At 43.1% G+C, this 21,463-nt stretch overlaps 1 protein-coding gene across 5 annotated transcripts in view; it reads left to right on the top strand.

The window, feature by feature from the left end:
* Positions 1-21,463, top strand: part of sox6 (SRY-box transcription factor 6) — a 163,359-nt gene that overhangs the window by 6,623 nt on the left and 135,273 nt on the right. For all 5 annotated transcript variants that reach the window (XM_036587021.1, XM_036587022.1, XM_036587024.1 and 2 more), the window contains exon 3: positions 15,276-15,346. The gene's annotated coding sequence lies outside the window, so the exon portion shown is untranslated. The remainder of the gene's footprint in view (positions 1-15,275; positions 15,347-21,463) is intronic.

The following is a 21,463-nucleotide window of genomic DNA, read 5'->3' on the forward strand; positions in this document are numbered from 1 at the left end:
ATACACGTGAATATGTAGAATTAATTGGAGGGGTCTCCTGTGCTGTGAGCTTTTCCACACAGGTCCTGTCTCTATGGGAGTTGTAATCAGCACTATCAGGTGTAGGCTCTGGTGTAACACATTGTTTTTATGAATCAGAGTAAGATTTCTGTGGTGCATATGAAGATTGTGGGGTCATTTCCATATCAAAGCAGCACTGTGTGTGGAGGCTGGCAGTAATTAAAATGCAGTGGTTTGGAGCCGCGTACACTCTCTCTCCCTCTCTCTCTCTCCCTCTCTCTCTCGCTCGCACACACACGCACGAGCACACACACGCTCTTCGAGGCGGAGGGTTTGCCGGGGGAGAGAGAGCGAGCACAGAGCAGTGTGCAGGCGGTTGACTGCTGCATGCGTCTCCAAATGCACTTATAATTTTGTACAAATGTTTATGCCAGTCCATGCTCTTTTGCGGAGAGCTTGTCCCGCAGCCAAAACCATTTCAAGACAAAGTTAGTTTGCTTTTTCCTAACCTTCTTGTTGTGGCCTCCCATCTCGCTCTGCGCTCTCTCCAGCTGCTCTCCGAAACACGGGCTCTGCCATGTGTTTAACCTTTAATTGGTGCATGAATAAATGATGGGAATCCTTCTTTTGATATGAAGGCTGAGTTTATGACTGTGTCTCCATCGCTGTTAATTCTTGTCGCCTTGAAAGTGTAACTATACGCGTGTCTGTGTCCGTGTGCGTTTTCTCTCTTTCGTGCACCCTGCTCTGCATGACTTGTTTAATAGCAAATGTTTCCGAATCGTTTGGACACAGTTGACAGTTTATTACCGGGATGGCGTTGAGTCTTTTGCAGACTAGGCCTCTATAGATGTCTTGTTCCTCCTCAAATCTGTCCTGACGGTGTGTGAAGTGAGATTCCAGCAGCCTGACCATAATGTTGCTCATAAAGGCACTTGGTTTAAACTGTTCCCCTGCGCTGTCATCTCTATGGGCCTTGGAGAGGCCTCTAAATATCACATGCTAGACCATCCTCAGTGCTGTTGATATATGGTTCTGTTTGTTGAGAGGGAAAAAAAAAGATGTAAGATATATATATATATTTATTTATTTATATATATTTTTTAATTATTTATTTTATACTGCCTTGTGGCCAGAACAAAGATTTTTTGAGGGGAGTCATCCTGTCATCATTCTGTCCAAGATATAAAGAGTGAACAGGCCTGGAGCATTTTAGGAATGTCTAATAGTAATTGGTGCACTGTTCTCAAAACTCGCTGCGTGTGTTCATCTTAAGTGGAAGCCTTGACACTCTTGTGATCTAGAAATTCAGTGTTTTCTTTCTGATTCTTGGTTCATTCTTCAAAAGATTGCAGTTTAAACCTTATATATAATGAAAAAAGGAAATAAAACTAAAATTCACATATTATCAAGCGCCCCACACACAGAATCTGGTACACTTTTTATATTGCCTTATGATGATCTCAGTGCCAGTTATCAGACGGCATAGATAAATTGAAAAAAACTGATAGTCAAATGCACTAAGCTTCGCTAAAAATGCTTTGTGGTAAGGAGCGGTATAAAATAATTAAATGTCCCCCTAAACTGTGTGTGCATTAGCAAGCAAAGCAGAGCTGTTGCCTGGCACACTTGGGTGCCAGCACACTCCACACTCCACACTCATGCTCTGAGATTAGAAGTTCACTGGACAGCATATCCCAGCAGCCAGTCTTCTACGTTCTCCGAGGTGTGCAGCCCAATATGCAGTGGCAGTCTAACGAAGAACAGCACTAGCAGCTGTTCGGCTCCAGTGGCGTGTCACTATGCATGTGCGCCTGTGCACGTGTTTCAGCTCCACATATTGCGAATGTGTCACAACTTGATAGATCACTAACTTTACAAGGAGGCAGTTAAGGGTCAGTAATTAATCTATCAGGATGTGGCACTACTGATATACAAGGCGATACCATTGCACTGAAATTAGTCATGGTTATATGAGAGCCCAGTTCCCCTAGCCTTGCCTCTAGTTTCTGTTACGATACATACAGAAACCTGCAAAACTGCAGTTTACAACAAACACTACATATTAGTTTGTGGTATAGATCCTATACATATGTAATTTATTTGTTGAAGAGGCAGTATTTTGCCTTTTTGCAAGTCATACTGAAACAAACTTGTGTAAGTACACAAGTCATATCCACACCAAATGGTGAAAGTTTCAAGACAAAATGTTCTTTGAATTTCGAGGAAATTTCTTTTATGTGAAAGCAAGAAAAAAGATCATTGCCCCTTACGAATCCATTCTTAGAATGTGCCTTTGGTCTTTTTCTACTGAGAAACCAGTAGCTGGTGGCAAAAGTGGCAAGAAGCAACATATTGTTATGCTGGTCCGCACTTATTGAAGCTGCAGAAGGGACATCTGAACCAGTTTGGGAAATTATATGGAAAAGCTGGAGGATATTATGCCAAAATCACATTACCCACAGTTTTCTTGTGTGGAAACTTAGGATGCATAATGCCAAAAACAAATTAAAGTGACAAAAGAGGGTGGAAAAGGGAGGGTGGAATTCTGTGGCTGTAGTTCTGACAGTAGTTAAGCTGAAATAGCTTTGGTCGTCCAAAACCAGCTCTTTTGTTTCCTTATTCCATGATTATTTACACCGACTCGCAGTTTTTACAGGGTTTTCGCTTTCGGTGTGTGCGTCATGAGAAAATGGCTTCAGCAGACCCAACCACAAGTGCTGCTCTCTCTCACTCCCGTCTTTACTCTGTCGTTCTGAAATAAGCAGTGAAAGCGTCTGTTACTTGACCAACAGTGGACGCTGACATTACATTTCTCTCCGGGCTGTGTAGGAAACAGGCAGATGGTTTGGAGAGAAAGCACTTGACTGCAGTTATGGAGCTATTTGTGAACGAGCTTTGATGAGGAGGCGGGTGGTGATGGAGGATGATGCAACGAGCACAAGCGTGAGTGTAGAAGATGTCCTCATGCGGGGCTCCACCAATAATTGTATTAGCCTTATTTCAAAGCAGTGGCAGTAGCACTGGGCGTCTTTGTTGTGGGCTGAATGGGACATGTGCACGTCCACCAGCTCTTAGGAACCTGGGGTGTGGGTAAAACCGCTACCGCGCAGTGCTTTGGAACCACTGTTGCCAGGGTCAAGGCCTGGTCCCTACAGAAATGCTGGACAACAAACATACATGGCCTCAAATGGCTTCCTCATGACAAAGAGACATGAACTCACCGATACTGTGGTGTTTTTTTTCCCCTTCATTCTCCTTTTCTCTGGTTTTGCCAGCACATTTTTAACCACACCAAAGTACAAAAAGCCAAGTTGGAAAATGTGAACATTTTCACTTTGGAGTGATGAATGGAAAACAAATTGTAATTGAATTAAAACGCATCCGCTTTTTCATTAGTTTGTCAAGCTACCTCTTCTCAGTGCGAAGGTCTAGGACTATAATTGCAGGTCCTATAAGGGTATAATCTGTTTTTTTTTCTTTTTCAAATGGAAAAAATCTGTTGAAATAATGGAGGAAACTTAGTGGTTTTGCCTCCCATGCGTTCCCGAGAGCCTCTTTGACAGCCTTAAAGAATAGCCACACTGGCACACGCCGGACACCCACGAACAGCATACACAGTGTAAGTCACTCCACGAAGCTAAGTGTACAGAAGCATATAAACTCCAAAAGGAGCTGAAAGAGAGTGGTGAGAGGGGGTTATGTAAAGGGGGGGTCCCTGACAGACTCCCCAGCCTTTTTCCACTGTGTGAGTTGTCCTGTGACAGTGCACAACTGGTCGTGTGCTGAAAGTGGCTCACTTCACTCTTGTAAAATCTGTACCAGGAAAGAAACCAAAACTATGACACAGAGCAAAACTGAACCCCTTGGGCCCTCTGCGATGCAAATGAGGCATTTTCTGTGTGCGACAGTGGCTCTCCCAGTCCCTGACTTGAACCTCTGCCTTTATTGCACGTTCCATTTGGGGGCCTCTCATTGCAAAGCAGTTCTTCTAATCCTGCAGCTACCTTGAAACCAGCTCTCTCCTCCTGGGGCTTTTCATCAGTCTGGCTATGAGACCATTATTTCAACATTGTATAAGCAAAGTCGCTACATTTCAAAAAGACCCTAACAGAGCAGCACTCTGGGTGCTTGCCTTATGTGTGTGTGCACACATGTGTCCTGTGGCGGGATGTCATGGCGGAAGAACGCTCTCTGTCTCTGGTTAGGGGCAGGCCTCGGGGGGGGTTAAAGAGATGGCCCTCCTCTTCCTCAGCATAGCTAAATTTATTGGTCGCCATCTGCAGGGTGGAGGAGTTTGGGCCCCCTCCAGACCACAGAGAGGCTTCTAATTAAATCGCCATCATTATCAACTTGTGGTCAGCGATCATCCCTGATGCCAAACTCTTCCAAGATGAACATGGAAACCCAGTGAGCTTTTTTCCTCTAAGCCCAGCATTGGACAGAATTAGAAAGGGAAAAGCAGAATAGGAAAGTGCTACACAGGGCTTTTTTTTTTTTTTGGCATGCAGCAAAAAAAAGGCACTCTGCCATTTCCATTCAGGTTTAAACAATTACCGCACATCAGAGGGAACCAGAAGAGCCGTAGTTGAGTCTGTTAGACTCATTGCTGATCCCTGGACCTGCTCATTGTAAGGCCAACGTGACTGTAGCATGTTGGGACCTGCGATAATATCAATGAGCACGAAGGGCTCTGCTGGCAGGATCCATATCTCCGAGGCTCCCGGCTCTTAGTATGGCATTCCATGCTCCAGCTTACGTGAGTGACACCGAGGAGTGCGCTAAAAAGCTTTATCAGAACATAATTACAGCCCCCGTGATTAAAGGGGAAGTGACTCTGATTAGAAGAGTTTCTTGGGGGACGAGGAAACTGGATGAATATTCAAATGGAAAAGGCAAGCAGAAGTATTATGTGGAGAATTTTTTTCTCCCTCTCTCTCTCTCTCTCTCGTAGCGAGGTATGCGTCTTCCAGACTGCCGTGCAACCGCAAAGCTATGATATCATCTTTACAGAGCAAATCTCATCGGGGCCCTTTGCAGCTCTGGCTATTGGGCAGAAAATGTGCACACAGATATCGGACCATTAATACAACTGCCTTTTTTTTTTTACTTAGCTAGCACTCTATCTTTTTATCCCCATCTCTCTTACAGTCTTCTCTTCCCATGTTGGAATTCAAGAGCTGTGATAGGCAACCCACATATATGAAGAAGAAGGGAGGAGAAAAAACATGGCGAAGTGGACTGAGTTTGACGCTTGTTTTCGTATGCTATCAGTCTGGCACGCAGGCATAATGTAGCGGACTTTCACAGCAAATTGAAGTTGAAACGGCAAGGAATGCACAGGGTTTGTGGGGGGAGGAAGGCAAAGGCCTCATCTCCTCTGGCCAGCTCGCAGAGGAGCACGACGTTGCCGTGAACTTCAAAGCCTCTTTAAGCGAGCCAGATGAAGAGGCGTTTTATTAGCGCTTCACTTCTACAGGGAGATTAGCATTGCTTTAGCCTTCCTCTCTGTTCTCATCTCTCAGTCTCCCCCACGGTCCACCATGTGATACCCTTATTTTTATAAGAATCGGAACAGGGAGGGTTCATAAAGAGTATGAAATAGACAGATATTTCAGTCACAATTTTACAATTTCACAACTGACTTCCCTCTTAGAATGACAGTGGCTAACCTTCCTATTACAGCTTTTGATTTCGAGAGGGCATGGTTTTGCGCTCGGCAAGCGATACATAAAAAAAAAGCTTAAGGTTCTCTGAATTTATGGCTGAAGGCTGCTTATCTTGAAGCCTTTCACAGGCCTTAGAAAAGTGTCATATTTCCTGCACTTAAAAAAAGGCTTCATAGCTAAATTGTTGTGCATTAGAAGCAAGGCACTGTTGTGAGCTGCACAACAAAGACTAGAGCAAACATCACCTTTTTTTTTTTTTTAAACCTTTGGTAACTTTTATGTGCCTTTATAGTAGTATGTTTTAATGTTGGAATGCTTTTAGTACATGGCATACAGACATACACACATACGCAGTGGGTAAAGCAGCTTGTCAGGTAGGGCACTTAGAGAGTAATTTTTTTACAGTCTGATTATTCACATTTTTGCTGTATTATTCCCAGATGAGGCTTGTGTGTGCTTTAGATACACTGCGTAGCAATCAAGCTGTTGCTTGGACACTCAACATGCGTGATCCTTGAAAAATCTCTAGAAGGTGGTAATCTGCCGGAGCTGAGAGCCAAAGCCCGGTCCCTGCCGAGTGTTTTGCTTGTATCGCATTGATCACATCCCCCTTCTCGCCCTCAAACAGCTTTTCCATGCGTCTTCTCAAATCTCTCGTTTATTTATTTACATCTCGGCTTCCTTCTGGATTTACTCGTCGAAGCTTCGGCGGCCAGGAAATTTATATTCTGGAGTAATCTAAGATATATTTGAAAGTAGTGTGTGGCGAACAGTAGTGAGTGCGGAGGCCTCTTGATATTTTCATTGGAACATTGTCAGTTTGTGCTGGGGAATAATGCAAACCATGTGTTCTGCAGGCGCACCAAAATCAGAGACCTTTTCATGTGACCCACCTGTCGTGCTTTCAGTGCCGATAATGCTAACCTCATGTTACTGTCATCAGCTGAGAGAGTGTGTGTGTATGTTCGAGTGGAGCATTTGACTCCACTCTCTGGCCCTGGCACTAGTGCTTGACACACATTCATCAAACTCACAAACCAAAGTACTGCTTCTCATAACGGTTGAACACGAGGCAAACAAACTCACAAATAAACGTGAACCATAACTAAGGGTTCCAAGTCTGTGAAATAGGATTTTCTTTTTCCTTTTTTTTTCTTCCACAGATCTTCACAGACTGTTGGCTTCTTAACCGTCTGGTCCGTGCTTATAGGGTGATGGCTGAAGAAGGCCTCTCCCCTTCACTAGGTGAGGAGTTCCTCAGGTTTCACACGGCCTGTGCCACGCTCTAATGGGCTCCCCGGGCATGATTGGAACATTACAACCGTTTCACTGTATTTGTCTAACCCCCCCTCAAGCCCAGAAAATGTAAAAATCGGTTCAGGAACACGAAACATATAGAAGGTTCCTGATGTAAGTTGTTATTTCTGGATACACGGGATAGGAAAGTTTGGATTATTTTCCAAAAATCCACTGTGCAGCGGGCATTATGTCACAAAGGCGACATTGTAGCCAGTTGGGTGTGCTGCGGTGTGTGTATGTGTCTCATACCTTACTCACTCGCTCTACATTGTCTGACCACCCTGTATGTCTCATAACCAGACGCTTGACTTATGTCCTGGCATTTCCTTTCTCTGGCACCAATCAATGTAAAATTAAACGTTAAGTTTAACTTATAGAGATGGAAAAGCGCAGAACTTAATGGAATAATGGCATAATGGGACTGAATAGTGTATATATGGGACCGTTCACTTTCATTGTATATGCTGTGACTGGGGCAGGCCTCAGCAGGTTGGGCTTATAGAGATTCCATTTAACAGCAGTCCCAGTGCTGTTGTTTGGCTCATGGGTTCATAACCACATTAGGGCCGGTAGCTTATGGCTCTCCGGCATGTCGAGGGGAGGCTGAGATAGAGCAACAATAATCTCACCCCCCAGCCCTCCTGGCCCGACTCGCTGGCACAATCATGTGACACGTGTAATTTCTCCAAGCCTACCGTGATTGCCGGGATGGGGGCGCGTCCCCGAAGCCGCTCTCCGTACAGCTGGGCTGCTCTTCTCACACGGCCGAGGCTGATTGCCTTGTGTACAATAGGGGCATCATGGGAAAGGACGTGCCTCTAATAGCTAAGCGAAGAACCACGCATCTCCTGTTTTTTTCGCTAATTGAATTCGGCACTAAAATATGCTGGCAGGAGCCCTTACCTTGTTTGACTTATTTATTGCCTGACTGGAGAGGTAATTTGACCTCCTCATTTCAAAGGCTCTTTTTTTTTTCCCCTGCTGAAAAAAAGAGTGTTAAACTCAATTACGCCACCCATCAGTGACTCAAACGCTGCGTTTGTTTTCGTCCAGGGAGTAAAGCAGGAAAGTAGAGAGAGGAGCAGAGAGGTGCTCTCTCTCTCTCTCTCTATAAAACTCTTTCACTCTGCTCTTCTCTCTTTCATTCTGCTTTTCTCTCCTGAGCAGCTGCAGGGTATGCAGAAAATACAGCAGGGAGAGAGAGGGAGAGAGAGAGGGAGAGAGAGAGAGAGAGAGAGAGAGAGAGAGAGAGAGATTGCCTAGCCAGCTCCAGTCGTGTCAGCTGAGATTTGTGTCCTTCCTTTAAATCATTTCCCTTTCTAGAAAATTAAGAACGCAGAAATATTCTCAAACCGATCATTTCTCTCCCCCTCCCAAATGGAGTCATTTGCATTCCAACATGTGGCAATTAATTGTGGGCTTCAAAGAGGGAAAAATGATTGCCATGATTGTAAATAACCAAACCAAGGGGTTATAATGTTAATTGTCTCAATGGTTAAACCAGTTGTGTAGGGCTTGCTCCAAGCAAATCCACCTATCACTGTAAGATTTACATTTGCGTTGTGAAGTTGTGCGTTTCTGTGCTGACTATCTGAGAAAACATTTACCTTGCTGTCCCTAACTGTTATTCTTTTATTTCTGCTGTGCTCTCCGTACCCCCTTTTTCTCCCTGTGGGCAGTTGTGGCAGGGATTTATGGGTGTGATCTTACACCGAAAAACGATTTCAAAGATTTCCTTTCGCTTTTTGCTCCTGCCGTTCCTCTTCCTAACATAACAGGAGAATGGCATTGGATTTGCTTAGAGCCACCAAATGATACCCAAGAGCAGGTCATCCACCATACATGGTGCTCTAAAGAATTGAAAGGCAAGCTGTGCATGGTGTATGCAAATGCCAGTGAGTCATAACCCGCTTTTTTGTCGTTATTCCGTCCTTCATTTTGAAACTTAAAATCTGTCATTGTTTGAAATACTGCGCACCCCATCGGCAGGGCAGCCAAGGCCTTCCTCAGCTCACTTAACAGAGTTTTCCTCTTTTTTTTTTTTTAAGGAATACAGAATACAACAGATGAGCCATTTCTTTACCCTCTCCATGTTCTTGACCTCGTCTCTTCAAATTTTCCTCATTTCAATCTTATCAGATCTTTTCACCGCCATGGTTCCAATTCACTTGCAAATGCAATCTTTGAAAATGGGACGGTGTCACATGCAGCACCAGCGTGAACAAGAACAGCGGCAAAAAAAAAAATAATTTTGTGGACAACTGATGGGTCTGATTGTAACCTGATCATTTCTGGATCAATTGATCCCATTCTGGTTTAATTCACCATGTGATTGACTTTCGGCACAGCGTACTGTTGGAAAAATTTCCCTGCCCAGCTCCCGGTCTTTTAAGTAGTGCAGTCATTTGAATACAGATGCTCGCTGCTTAAACCTTGTCACTGGAAATGGCTCAAAGTCAGGAGACAATTGCAGGTTGATTATGTTGCCACTGACAGAAGATGCAGGGCCTTTTGTGCAACGGATTTATTTGCATTTAAATGCTTATTGTAGACAGCTAAAGCATATGCACACTGATTGTCAGCGCTGGCTGTCGTCTCTGTTGTCTGAAAAACAAAATAAAAATGAATTCCAATAAGAGAGAATTGGGAGTAGGAAGCCTGGAATTATTATTTCCAAAGGTAGGGTCTAAATCAATCAATGTGCCAGGGTTTGTTGACTTGTTTTCATGCTTTGCTTTCCTTTTTTCAACTTTTTTTGAAGAGTAATTTGCTTAACTTCTACATGAATGTGTTTGTTTTTTGAGCAGTATTCTGAAATGAGCTAATGATTTTGTTCTCTGAAATGTCATTCCTAAAATGTGGTGTGTTTGCAGTGTTTCTACATGCCTCTGACCTTTGTCTGAGTGTGTTGTGCGTTCAGCTTCCATTTACTGTGTGTGTGTGTGTGTGTGTGTATGTGCTTGAATACAAGTTTGTGTGTATGTCTTATGTTTTAAATCTGTGGTATATATATATGTGTGTGTGTGTGTGTGTGTGAATGCGTCTGTTACTGTATGTGTGTTTCTGAAGAAGTGTATGTGTGTGTATGTGTGTGTGTGTGTGTGTATGGTGCCCATGGTAGACCCCCGCTCCCGCTGCTCCAGGCTCTGGGTCCTTTGTCCTGCTGCACTCAGCGCGTCTGCCTCCTCAGGAGAGTGACGTCTCTCTCTAGTGTGGCCACACAAAGGCCCTTCCTTCTTTTGAGGTGTTAAAAACTTCCATTTATGCATTCCCTGGACAAAAAGCCCCTGAGCCCATTTTCGAGGCCAGTGGCAACACAGGCAGACATTGTGGCCACGCTTCTCCGGCACTCATTTCACAGCTTCTAAAACCAGTATGTGGTGAACAGGATTTCAGCAGCCAAAATGCCCCGCGAGAGCACGGGCGATAAGAGAGCGAGAGGGAGGGAGAGAATGGCCAGTGACTCAGTAAAGTAGTAGTTTTCATAACCCATTTCAATAGTTGTGGTTTGGGGGATGGGGGCAAGAAAAAGAAGATAAGAAAGGAATGAAAAAGAGAAACAGAAAGTGGCTCTGAGAAGGAGAGAAAAAATAATATCTTCTGCTTGTGCTGGGGAATCCATTCTATCGGCTGATGTCGGAAGGCCAAATCAATGACCAAATGACAAGGCCGTGTCGTTCGGTCACTAAACACAGAGCGGAGAATGTATAAGTCTTGAATCAAAGAGGCACTTTCTGCAGTGTCGCTCGGGATCCTGATTTCTCCAGTAGTGGATGTGAGGGCCTTTACCGTGCCTTAATGTAGAACTTCTGTTTTCGTTATTCTCGGGGCCATGGACTCTGGAATGGTTGACGTGAAAGTCAAACTTCATGATTGACAGGAGCTGTTGTGTTTAAAAACAATATTCCATGGTTCCACAGCTGTCCATGAGCAGACCTGTGTAGCGGTAGATAACAAGAGAACTCGAGAGGAAACTCTTAGATATAAGCAGCCCCTTCCAAGCCTAAGTTGGAGCTTGTTATTGAGGAGTTGGGAGACTAAGGGAGTCCAAGAGGAGAAGGAAGAAGTTCCTCCCTCCTGAACCTGTGCTTGTGATGCCAGGGCCGCCAGCATTTCTCCACCAGCTGGACTGCTTGGCTGTTGGACTGCATCCAGCCCCAAATAACTCAATGATATGGTGGATTTTTATTTATTCTGGGGGAAGAAAGATGTTCTTTGTGGTGCTGCTGCCTCTTACGGCAGTGCCCCAGTGCACTTCCACTGAGAATAGAAAGACCCTGTTTAGCTTGCCACTGTAGCTGCATCGTGAATGAGTTTTAGTACCTGTGGTAGGGTCTCCAAACCCCCCCCCCCAAACCAAACCCTCACCCATTTCTACCCATGCCCCTCTGTGGCCAGGTGCTCCTCTCTACTTGCCTTTTAGTACTCCACCAATAGGTTTCTCTCCGTGCTCAATAATTAAGTCCAGTTGCTGCTTGGAACCATGTTTTTTTCCCTTCCATGCAAGCCAGAGGCAAAGTGCAGGCGCAAGTTGATTTTTGTCAAGCTGGAGATTGAATTTGACAATGGTCTTTGCCGAGCAGCAGGCACGGAGGGTTTTCAGTGAGAACCCCCCCCCCACGACCATCCTCCCCTCCCAAATGGAAGCTTAGCCTGAGCTGCTGGTTTAAGGCCTCCCTGGTACCTCATTTTACCCCATCCTCTTGGAACCCCCCACTGCTCCCTCTCCCCTCCCTTCACAGCCCTGCCGCTGTCCCTGCTGTCAGTGGTGAGATAACCTGGACTCCACTAGGTAAGGGAGCGACCTGCTGATGGGCGAGATTGGCTCTTTTGTCCCAATAACTACCTCTGCTAAATCTCCTCTTTAACATGTTGTGGACTAAGAGCAGTACAGAGGTGGAAATAGTATATAGAGGTAATGTATTTTTTTTCCTGCAGGTTCCAAGACCCGAATAAAGCTTAGGTGATGGGGTGCAATTTAAAATGCTCCATGTCGGGTCGCAGAGCGCTTGGGCTGCCATTCCCTTTTCTGAGTAGTTCAGAGGAACGGATGATGGCCGCTGGGTTTAGCCACTTCGGCATACAGTTTTAGACTCTTAAAAGCAGCCACTTTTTTTTTTACACATGTTTATAAGTATATTGCTGTACAGTACATGACTGTGTTTCTCCCTGCTTGAAAATAAGGCACTTAAAGAGTGCGACCGCTGCAAGAGAGTGTGCCAGTTTTTATATTTTTGAGAATGTTAGCCACTGACACAGGCCACTGTCATATGATAGTCAAAGACACAGTGTGCTGTTATGTGGCGCAGTAATTAGATCAGCCCAGACCCCCTACTGTAGATGAACACATGCCTGGAATTTGAAGGTTCATTTGATTTCAGAGGGAATCTCAGATGCTGCTCCTTGGGCAATGGCTGCTGAACAGATTTAGAAAGATTACGGCCTCAGCCTCACTTCCAGGAGGCATATGCTCACACACAAAGCATATGGATCATGTGCCAGAGGACATACACTGAGCCATGCCGTGTAGGACATCGGTTCACCCTCTGTTGATGCATTGTTTGTACCCCTTGGCTCTTGGCCGAAGGGTCAGTTTGCAGCAGTTTGTTCATTGAAGGTGTGAGATGGTTCCGTTCGTAGTGGATAGGTGAAGTTTGCCAGCACGAGCCAGGCGCTCTCCACTCCACCCTGTAGAAACGTCTAATGCTTTTTAAAAAACTGTTTCATTTCTGAGAGATCCATCTTTCATTCTGTTGGACTGGGGAATGTGGATAGGTGTTGTTTTTGCTGAGGGACTGATCAGTAGCGTGTGGCAGCCCTCTGTCAGTACTCATGCAGGTTAATATGGCTCCTAGCCATTCCACGGTCTCGGATGAGATTTAAAGGTGACCGGGCCTTTTCTGTAGCTCCTCCAAGACTCTGGAACTCCCGCTTTTCGTAAAGGAATCCCTCAGAATAGAGGTGTTTAAGTCAAATCTTAAAACTCATCTATTTTCTCAGGCTTTTGAGTCTTTTTGATGATCAGTATCGGTTCTGTCTTGGTTGGTTCTGTCTTGCCAGTGTAGCTCTTCTATTTTATTTTGTTTTATTTTGCTCTTTTATGTTTTATTGCTTTTTATTCAATTTGTTTTGTATGCATGTTGTTATTTCTTTTCCTTGATCAATGTATTGTGTAGTTTTGATTAGTTAGTAGTGGTTATTTTAATTGATATTATTATTGTGCAGAACTTTGGCCGACACTTGTCTTTTAAATGTGCTATGGAAATAAAGGTGACTTGACTTGACTTGAATGAACTCCTTGCCTAGTAATTTACTCCACCCCCAAGGCCGAGGCTAAAGTTAGGCTACCCCACACCAGTATCTCTTTCTTTCTTTCTTTCTTTCTTTTTCTCTCTACTTCTCTCCACTTGTAGACTTCTCTCCTCTTTATCGCTTCCTTGTGCCTGTCGAGACAGAAAGAAAAAAAACCCTAGAACTCCTGTGAAAAAAACCACAGGAGTAATTGCGGACACAATGATTTGGTAATAAAACTGTTGGGAAACTAATAAAAGCAGGCTGGAGCTGATTGGAATTCTCTTTAATGAATCAATGATCGCCTAATTAGGGAAAGGAAGGGTTTGAATGAGGGAAGTCCTGCTCAGCTTCCCTGCTCGCCTGCTTAATCCAGCATAGGAAATGAGGTACTGGCTACCACTACAATAGTCTGCCACATTTGCTTTCATTGCACTTCGGGGCTTATTGCGCTGGTTTAATTATTTGTAATATCTGTAATATCATCATTGTTTTATTATTCAGAATCAAAAGATTTTTTTTTATCCAGACAAGTGATTAGCTTAAATAAGGCATGCATGTAAAATTATGCCGTTTTCTTGTTCTTGTGCTTGTTACTTTCTTCATTTCTCTCAATTACCATCAAATTATAAATTCAAATTCTTGTTAATTTTTATTCCCCCCTCTCTTGCAATTAAAACAGGCCCTTCTTTATTAAAACTCAACAAGAATTAGGTGCATATAATACAGGAGAAGAACGTTTATAGACTCATCATCCCTGGCAAAAGGGTTTATTGTATGGAGAACATGTATATCTGTGTATATCTGTGTGTGTAGGACTGTCTTGGTGGTATATGAGAGAAGTATGTGTGCAAGTGTGAGTGCATAGTGCAGGAGAAGTGTGACAGTGTGGGGACACAGGCGGTGCTCCTTTGAGACCTCGGAACAGGCTTCTAGCTCTTAGGTGCTATTACATTGACAACAGCTTTCCATTCACACGGGGGTCAACCCATTGTCACTTTCATCCTCAAGGTTGCCACACTTAGATCCGTCGGAGACCATGTTAACCTACCTCCCACTCTTTCAAAGGCCAGTGTATGTGGTTCTCCATCGACAGCTAACTTTGACAGGGAGCGCTTGGTGGCTCCTTGCGTTCGCTGCCAGAGATGGAGGGAGCACAATTTGCAGGCAGATCAATTAGCTGTGACCTTAAACCCCTGTGTCCTTGTTTAATTGGCGGTGCCGAGGCAGGCTAATTGTATAAATCAACTGGTAATGAGATCCTTGCTTGTTGTGAAAAACAGAATAATGTGAAGAAATGAACATCAATGAGCTTTGTGCACTTCCCTGGCTCCTTTTTTTTCTTTGATTTTTTTTTTTCTTGCTTTCTCCCTTCTCCATTTCTCTGTGCATTTCACTTTTTCTCTTTCCCCCTTCTTTCTCTTTTGTATTTTCTGCAATTCAAAGCTGGAAACGTGAACTTGAACTTTTGCTCAGATAATGGCCAAAGCCAAGCGCCTCTTTATTAAAACATGCGTCTGTTTGTTTGTGTTTCCCCCCGTGGTCCTCTCACTGGCCCACTGGTGGACTGGAAGAGACGTGCTCGAGCTAGCCGGGCCGGGGCGTTAAATAAATCATTAGCGCCGCGCAGAGAAAGAGGCTGAGTAAGGGATCGAATAAAGCAAGCACTTTATATGAAAGCCATTTATTAGCGGAATCAAACAGTGCAGGGACAGATTAATGAGGTATTAGAGAAGTGGATTCTAAACATTGTCTAGGACTGAGTCCCTCAGGGGGAAGGGAGAATAACTTGAGGCCTTACAGCAACGGGGGCTGTTTAACTTCAGTTGCGAACGCTCTGAGCCCACGCCAGCTCTTGTTCCCTCTCTCTCTCCGCACTCACATAGCCAGCCCTGATTTCACCCCAACACTTTCTGGTGTTTTGCTTTCACATTCCAAAATTTTAAAAATAAATAAAAAGTTGTCTCAAAAATAAAACATACACTGATTATGTTTTGTTTTGTCTTTCAATTTTAGGTCATTTTCATGAGTTCAAAATCAACTTACCAGTGATCGCTGGGAGCTGGGGATAAAGTCGTTCTGTTTACGTAAGTACAGACTATTTTTGTTTATCTGTCCCTGGCAGTCAACATTTTGACTGAATTCTGCTCCCCTTTCTGTTTTTTTTTTCTCCCATCATCGTCTCTCTCCCTTTATGCACATCTTTCGTCATTTCACATCCGTGAAGCCACGCGGAAAATGGTGGCTCTTCTAAAAAAAAATGTAAAAGAAAGAATGGGTATATTATTCGCTTTCTTTTCTTGGAATTAAGCTTATTCTACAAAATCACGAGTCAAGTACATGCATGTGAAAATGAGACAGAAAAGAAGAACAATTTCACACATTATATGCCTTGGGATTTGTTATACTTCTTCACAAACAGTGACATCAGTGATATGCGTAATAACATTTACAGAGATGATAATTACTTGAAGAAGTCGGCGGCACAAAGATTCAACATTAGACGGAATTATCACAACATTTCACTGTTTAAAAAGCATGGATTTGGTTGGTTAGCGCTTCCCTCCATTTCTATGCACACACCCACACACCCACACACACACCTCCATCTGTGCATATAGAGTGAATGTATTCTCTATGCTAATGAGGGCTATGTTATTGGTAGTTTATGGCCGCCGGTCGCTCTCAATAAGAGCATTCAGAGCAATGAAGAAAGAGCCCCTTTTAAAGAAACATGGGCAAGGCCTCAGAAAACAGTCAATATACAGCTGCAGCATAGAGCCACAATATGTCTTAAATAGGAGTTTTCTCTTTCCAGTACAGTAATAAAGATCATATCTGGCAAAGTGTTGCTCTAGGTAATGTTGAGCAAATAAGCCCCCTGAAAGTTAAGTTCACATTAATCTTTTTTCAAATGTCAGTTGGATATGAGGCGCAGGACAGACTTATATTAATGTGAGGAAAGCACCTCTGTTGGCCCTGCATAATTAGGCCGGTGAGAATGGCATATCCCACCTCAAAGTTCACGGCCATTCACTAATGCCGCTGCTTTATCCCCGTGATTTCAAGTCAAACACTGGCTTCATCTTAGCTCAATACGCCCTATTTCACTGGGCTCTGTTTTTTCTCTTCTTGCTCATAGTGTGTGTTGGTGGTATGTTAAGTCCGCCGTGAATGGCTGTCAGTGGAAAGAGAGGCAGATCAGTGTGGGTTCGCTCGCCTGAGCTGAATGGTGAAATAACAAAGGGACCAGGAGTGATTACCACCTTTGTCTGCCAGGCTTGTCAGTCAGGGGGAGAGCCGGCCTGCCTTTATTAGACTAACAGTGCATCTCAAATAGCTTGCTGTTATGAGAGCCGATGCAGAAGACGTTGTGTGTCATGATATCAGCGGAGAAGCTGGAACGTGACTAGTTCTTGATTAATAGCTCTTTATTGCAGAGAATCAACTACAAGTTTCATGATTTTTAACGCTAATTGACTGCTTTTGTGATCTTATCTCATTTTAATCCGTCCAAACTATGCATCCGAGAGAACAGAGATGCTGCAAACATAAGTCTAAATACTGGAATTTTTAAGAGGATATTAACAGTTACTCCCTGGCAAGCTCAAGTCATTATAGCCGGATTGCCATGCAGGGCTTGCGCTGAGCTGGTCTGAATGCGTGGGATGGGGTTACATGTTCTACCTTTTTGAAGTATGTTGGGAGCAACTAACACCGTGGAGCAGCTGTGGCCCGCACTGAGTCCCATTATAGGCTGTGTGAACACAGATATTAACATTGATAAGTTGCAGGGTCGGGTCTCTATTTTGGGCATGAAGCACTGATTGTTGGGCTGAATAAAGGTGAAAGAGCCACTGACTTAGAACAGCAAACATCGGCCCTATGCCCTGGCCCACGTCCAGCGGCCAGGCAACAGTGTAAGCCTTGTACTGTACTTCATATAGGCTTTGTGTGTGTGTGTGTGTGTGTGTGTGTGTTTATGTGTGTGAAAGAGAGACAGTGAATGTGTAGGGTTGAAGCCAACAGATTTTTTCCTTATTTCAATTAGAAATTTGAAAAACATGGGTTTGGCTGTGTTTCCCATAAGCACCATAGCCTGAAAACCAGCTCAGCTATCATGCGCATAACTATATCAGTGTGCTATAATGACCTAATTTCCTACTTTATTATTAATTAAAGTATAAAATAAGCATGAATTAAATAAACATTAAATGTAAATATATAAAATAAATGTTCACAGTAACTATATAAAGTTTTATCTAAATACATAAAGTGGACAGAGGGTCAGAAATACAAAACAGCTAGCTAGTAACTCGTTAGCTTTACATTTTCCCACGTTGCCAGTATAGAAAGTGGAGAAACTGTATTCTTTAAATAGTGAAGTGGATTCCAAGACACACTACCTTACTGTTAAATTCAGCGAAAAGATATTCTTCACACCCATGGTCTCTAAATCTATTCTTGGCTGGGGTCCACTGTCTGTTAAGCTCTATTAGCTCATCAAATGCTAGCTGTGTACATTCATATGCATGTTTTATGTGAAAGTACACACTTCTGGACATTTTGATGCACAATTACTGTTTATTTAACGAATTGAATATATTGGGGAGACGTACCTCATAAAATGGGGCCTGTGCAAAAGTTTTATATTTTTACATTTAATTACTTTTTTCCCAATATTTAAAACTCAGCAAGTAAACCGAAATTGTTTTCTGACATTTGGAGAAAAATGCTGTATTCAAGTTCCCTGTAGAGGATGTGTTAACTTATTTTCACTTAGAAAATCAAAAAAAAAGTAGCAGCATACAACTTATTATCAGCATGCCTAGAGAAAGAACCGTAATTCTCATCTGCTTTGAGTTAATTGAAAGCGTATTAACTCATAATGACTTCCCAATAGGAAAACATTATTTTAAAACTGCCAGTATGCATTAGAAAGCGGTAGTCCGCACGAGGCCCTAGTGGACTGGACTCAATGTGGATTCTTGTCTCCTTCATTTTGGACTGTTTGGAAGCACTCGCCGGATTCCCCACATGCTCCTATCAACGAGGCCTTGCATGCTCATTAATCTAAATTCCTTTGCAACTTTAATCTGCATGTTTAATTAATCACAAAACGAGGCGGTAAGTAATTTGGGCAAACGTGTGGCTTGTTTGTGCCCATCGTTTAATCACTCCTGTGTGAACTCATTTGGAAACACCTGAGGATGGGGCCGCCGGCGCCTGCCTGAATAGGCAGAATCCACTCTTTGTCATAGCGTGCCATTCATCTAATAAAGTTACCGGAGCCTTCCGTCATTTTGCATTTAGCATGTCTCTGTGCTGATGTCTCTGTGGAGCCGGGATCTCCAGGAATAATTTTCTGCAAGGGGGGAAAAAAATTAATAAATAAATAAACGGCTCTCCAGGAACCCTAATGAAAATGAATAACCTTTGGGCGGTTATTTTCTCGTCTATTATCTGTCCTTCCCCAGATACGGTTCCTAACTGACCCTCACCTTGATTATTATCCGAGACGATGTTCAATAGGGGTCGGCATTTTAATTCTATCAACCACGCTGAAATTCTTCTGCATTTTGTTTCCTCCTCCCTCAGCTGGCCCAAAGGAACATAAAATTTCATCACTGTGAATTTAGAATACGATTTAATCGTTGGAAATTAAATTATTGTAATGAAAGGGACTCCTCTAAGCTCTCAAGGATTCTGAAATGATCGAGGTCCTTACTGAAGTATTTAGGCCAAAGGATCCATGAGTTTTTCTGTTAGTGCTCATAAGGTTTTTACTGAAATACGACAACGGTAGCATCAACTGGCTGAGCTTCTCTAAGTCGTTCAAGACTCAGACATTGTTACCTTACATGGTGCAAGGTCTTTGCTGATCCTTGTCTTACATGAAATACACCCAGTACATTTTTGCTGCTTTCGGCTGGTTTAGTCTAAAAGACCAGATTAGTGTGTTGGAGAATCATCGATCATTTGGCACTTGACATTTCCCACTGTTCTGAGTCACCTTTCAACGAACCCAACATCCAAGCGACGGGCTGTCGTAGCTCAGGCCGCGGCCTCTGCCAAGGTTTATTCGATATATGGCTCTTTTGATGGCTTGATGTGCTTTATCTAATTCTCCAAAGAGTAAAACCTAATACAGACTTGGCTATCTTCCTCCCTTTCAAGGTACAAACGGTACCCGAGGAAAAAGCCGTTTCACCTATTAGCTTTACACAGCCGCAGCCGGACTGAGGAACATGTCATTAATCTCCGGGCCACCACAGCTGGGGAGAGTAATGCATAACTAAAAGTCCTGTAAAATGAATTAATGGTTTCAACCATGAACTTCTCTCCCAAAACGCCATGAATCCTCCAGAGCTGATAATGCGCCCCAACCCCAGGGTGTGAAATCCCTGTTATGTTGAGAGTCGTGAGTTAATTGATTCACAAATTATTTAAAGTTTGTGGGGCTCAGGGGAGTGCTTGGCTCTAATGATGTTCATTCCCAAAGAGTTTAAAAAAGTCTTTCTCCCTGTCTTTTCTTTCTTTCCTTCTTTATTTCTTTCTTTCTTTGACAAGGCTCAATTGTAATAAGCTAACAAGCCTAATCAAAGACTTACAGAGCCCCCCCCCCTTTCCTATCCTCCCCCACAAACAGAGCAGAAGTCTTGGGGCCTTGAAACCTCTTTTAGGGGATCTAAGATGAAGGTGGCATGGCACAGTAATCCTGAACTATTGTTCTCCTATCCATTATACTGTCTGAATGCTTTTGCTGGCCTTACAGTAGAGATTGTGAAAGCTGGTTGAATAAGGCTAACCTTGGAAAAGTGCCTTTCTCAATGAAGGGAAACCAGACAAAACCAGCCAATTGTTTTTGGTTACTTTCAATGTTAGCATCCACATGTGCGCTTCATGCACAGACACAAAGTCATGAATAGCACATACCATATAAAAAGGCTCCATTTACAAGGGAATTTGTAGAGACAAAGCATACATTTATCAAAAGATTTTTTCCTGCTGCTATAAACACAGCCCAGGTAACCTTGACTAAGACATAGACATTCATTTCCAAAACATAATGACATAATACCCTCTGTAAAGACATTATCGAAGTGTACGTTTCGTCCGTTGTCGTATGCTGACAGTCCGGTCCCATTTGATTAATTACAACTTCAGCGATTTATAATTTGTCAAAGTGTTCCTATGAACAACAATGAAAAATTCATTTTCTTGTTTTTTAGCATTATTTTACATATCAAATACCCAGAACTATATTTATATTACAATCTATATTTACAGCTACAGCTTGGTTCGTTTTGTGATTCCGAAGCTGGAACAGCTGAGTCTTGGATTTACGCTGCTGACACATCTGATTTGATGCTTGCATTATATTATGGTGATTTGGAGAGTTTGCCTTATTACACAGATGCTGGCCGTAGTGAAGTGTAAGATGAGAATAGCTGATTGGACCAATTAATAGAATATGACAAAACTATGAGGCACCTGTAGTTTTTAATTTTTCAACGGAAAGTAATATGTTGGGGGTGAGCAGTAGCTGGATAACCCTAATTGAAATTATATAAGTTACCATGCCTTGTGTTTTTTCACTACTTAGTTTCGTTCTTTTGTTCAGTCAAATAAAACGGCTGCCCAACTGAAAGTAGTTTTGCCAAAAGTTCTGTTGAAAAAGACATAACTAAGGGAGAAAAAAACAGTGTGAATGCTTTTTCTCCATGTCGTGACCGTGATAATCTATCAGCCAGCTGCTTACAAGTGGCCTTTTTCAAACTACATAATGCCCCTCACATAATTCAGCTTTCAAATCATACTAGCGCATGGACGCATCAAATGAATTGCGAATGTTTGACTTAGACATGGCCTAACATTGTTACATCTTAACTTTATTCGCTCTCCTTTAGCTTGCCCAGACTTCAAATTAAACTCGAGGGCGCAAGGATGAAAATATCCACCAAAGAGTCTGTGAAAGAGAAAACTGCCTTCAAGTCTTAATTGATTTTTACATGAACGCAAGCAAAGAGACCATGCTATTTCTTTTTTTTTCCTTTTTTTTTATTTTTTTGAAGAGGGGCTTGTAGTTTAGTGAGCCCACGGTAATGTGTCCATTAGAGACGAGAGAAGCTCAGCTGGTTGGGTTGCGAGGAAGGTGTGCGGTGTCTAACCCGCTAAGTGGCTGTATCTCTGGGCTAATATCA

This window comes from Colossoma macropomum, unplaced genomic scaffold, assembly GCF_904425465.1.
Source record: "Colossoma macropomum unplaced genomic scaffold, Colossoma_macropomum, whole genome shotgun sequence".
Lineage (NCBI taxonomy): Eukaryota > Metazoa > Chordata > Actinopteri > Characiformes > Serrasalmidae > Colossoma > Colossoma macropomum.